This window comes from Vulpes lagopus, chromosome 12, assembly GCF_018345385.1.
Source record: "Vulpes lagopus strain Blue_001 chromosome 12, ASM1834538v1, whole genome shotgun sequence".
Classification (NCBI taxonomy): Eukaryota; Metazoa; Chordata; class Mammalia; order Carnivora; family Canidae; genus Vulpes; species Vulpes lagopus.
The window spans coordinates 43115244-43118300 of record NC_054835.1 but is presented as its reverse complement, the minus strand read 5'-3'; the positions used below and the strand labels follow the sequence as shown (position 1 = coordinate 43118300).

Below are 3057 nucleotides of genomic sequence, written 5' to 3'. Positions count from 1 at the left end.
GAGAACAAAGGTTCTCCCTGCCATTCCAGTAAATGACTATCACAATGTTTGAGCCTTGTGGCTTCCCAGGCTCTTCTACACTGTGCCGCATGCCTGTGGGAAGCAGAGTGCCCCTCGGAGGGGACAGTCTCAGGTCATCTTCTGGGTTCACACCATTCAGATCTGCTGACTGCAAGTCTGCTTTGAACAAGAAATAGGAATTGTTGAGCCAGTATAGGACTGGGAACAGCATGGAAGGGGGAGGATGTATGTGTGTTTGGGGGGTTTTTGGGGGAGGTGAGCTCTCAGGGTACCAGCGTGGGGTCTCCGGGGAGGCAGAGACACGATGCTTGGGCTTCCCTGGTTCCTTGATCCTCAGCCTTTGCCTCTCTCTCTCTCTCCTATCTTTTCATAAGTGGATCTGTTTACTGCATCCCAGTTGGCCTTGGCTTTGCATTCCTGGTCAGCAGGTGGAATAATTAGAGTTCAGTTTTCAATTAAAATGTTACCGGATGTTCTGTTAATAGCAGAGGCGAACATTCCCCCTGCTTGAAGGAAGACAGGATCTTCCTGTGCAGCTAAAGCTTTGGAGGCCCGAAGGGCTGGGGAGAAAGAAGCCGGAATGCGGCAGGGCGATAGGTCAGTTAAGGTCCTACTCTTTGGCCCCCTCCACAGACCAGCTCCCCTTCTGGTGTGAAGGTCTCTAACCAATATCCGATGATATAATTTTCTGTGCTTGCTAGGTCTGTCTTTGCTCCAAACAGGGACAGGCTGGTGGGGCTGTGGGACGATGGGGAGGTAAAACATTTGGAGTTTGCTTTGGGGATTCTTTCTACTTTTAAAGGGATAGCCAGTGACTTCAGGGAGAGGCCTCCGCAGGCTGTGTGTGTGGTCAGGGGCTGGATGGGGTGGGAGGTGCAGAGGGAGGAGGGGAGAATGGAGAGAAACCTCAGTGACCTCTCCCTCCTGCTGGGGACAGGGCGCCCTGCTGGGTGGGCCTCCTGCCAGAGGCTGAGGACACACCCTCAGGTCTCCACCCCAAGTCTCCCAGGGCCTGACCCTTGTTGGAAGGAAGGGCCTCCAGAAGGGCAGCACCAAGTCAGCTGGCAGGAGAGGGCTGGGAGCAGGGATTCCCAGATCCCACAGACACTGGTGCATTAAAGGGGCAACTCCTCTCACCTCTGGGTGGAGGGAGCCATGATGTGTGTAGTGGAAGCAAGGGACACTGTTTTGGACAAGGACCCCATCTTAGTCCATTCAGGCTATTAGAACAAAAATACTATAGGCTGGGTGGCTTACAAATAACAAAAATTAATTTCACAGTTCTGGAGGCTGGGAGGTTCAAGATCGAGGAGCCAGCAGTTTTGACAGCTGGTAAGAGCCTACTTCCTTGTTCATAAATGTCCATCTGTGTCTTTTTGCCATGTTCTTACATGGCAGAATGGGTGAAGGAGTTCTCTGGGATCTCATTTTATAAGGACATCGATCTCATTCATGAGGGCTCTGACCTCATAACCTACTCATCTCCCAAAGGCCCTACCCCTACACACTATCAAACTGGGGATTAGGATGTTATCTTTTTCTATTTCTTTTTTTTTTTTAAAGATTTTATTTATTTACTTATCTATTCATGAGAAACACAGAGAGAGAGAGAGAGAAAGGCAGAGGGAGAAGCAGGCTCCATGCAGGGAGCCCGACGCGAGACTCGATCCCAGGTCTCCAGGATCACACCCTGGGCTGAAAGGCAACACTAAACCTCTGAGCCACCAGGGCTGCCCTCTTTTTCTATTTCTTATCTTTTTTAAAAAAAATTATTTATTTATTCATTCATGAGAGACACAGAGAGAGAGGCAGAGACATAGGCAGAGGAAGAAGCAGGCTCCCTGCGGGGAGCCTGATGCAGCACTCGATCCCAGAACCCTGGGATCATGACCTGCACCAAAGGCAGACACTCAACTGCTGAGCCACCCAGGTCTCCCAGGGATTAGAATTTTAACAGGATTTTTTGGGGGGATACAAATAGCAGATCTGCATGTGCTATGGCAGGATGTGAAAGAAGCAGCATGATTAGAGATTGGGAGAAGCATGGAATCTGGTCAAAGCATGCAAAGAGCAAGTGGTGGCAGAGGGAGTGATAAGACCAGCTCAACATTGCCCATGAAAGGCCCCTTATGCTAAAATAAAAATTTGGATTTTATTCTATTGGCAATGGGGAGCCATTGGAAGCTCTTAGGCAGAAACTTTTGATCTGTTTTTAGAAAGAAGAATGCTGGCGGCCATGGAGAGGAAGATGGAAGCTGGAAGTACCTGGAAGTAGAAAAGTAGTTGGGATATTTTGCAATAATCCAAGGGGAAAATGCTAAAGGCCTGAACCAAGACAGTCATGGTAGGGATGGAGAGCAAGGATTGGGGTTAGGAGATTTCTTCACGTATTTGCATGTCATCCTTGCGCAGGGGCCATGCTAATCTTCTCTGTAGCATTCCAATTTTAGTATATGTGCTGCCGAAGTGAGCATGGGGTTAGGGAGATTTCTGATAAGAGGCTAAACAACTCAATGACTAAGGAGATATGGAACATGAGGAAGAGGGAGGAGTTGAAATTGATTTCCAGGGTTCTAAACTGACGATTGTGTGTAGTGGTCACAGACAGCAAATAGGGAAATATGAGAGGAGGGGCAGGATGGGGAGCAGAGGATAGGCTCAGTTTAGGACTCATTGATTCTGAGCGAATGAAAGGTATTCAGATGAAATGACCAGATGAGACAGGATAGGCTCAAGTCTTAGTGAAGAGTTTAGGCTGGAGATGCTCCAGTGCAAGCCAGGGGCATTTGGGCTCAGACTAACTGAACCAGAGAGAGGGTATAGAGGGAGAAGAGAGCTGAAAATGAAAGGCCGGCAGAGGAAGGGGTGAAGGACATCAGAGGCTGGCAGGAAAAGAGTGATATCCACGGGACCAGGAGAGTGGAGGCACTAAAGGAGAAAGGGTTCCACGCAGCTGGAAGCGCTTGGAGTGGTAAGGGCATGAAGACAGGAACCTAATAATAGTTTAAAGACAAGGAGGTCATTGGTGACTTTAGC

At 49.0% G+C, this 3057-nt stretch overlaps 1 non-coding gene across 1 annotated transcript; it reads right to left on the bottom strand.

Moving 5' to 3' along the window:
• Nucleotides 1-2388: 2388 nt before the first annotated feature.
• LOC121474294 lies at nucleotides 2389-2495 on the bottom strand. The gene has a single exon (XR_005983315.1). It is a non-coding gene; the product is annotated as a U6 spliceosomal RNA (small nuclear RNA).
• Between the last annotated feature and the right edge of the window lie 562 nt (nucleotides 2496-3057).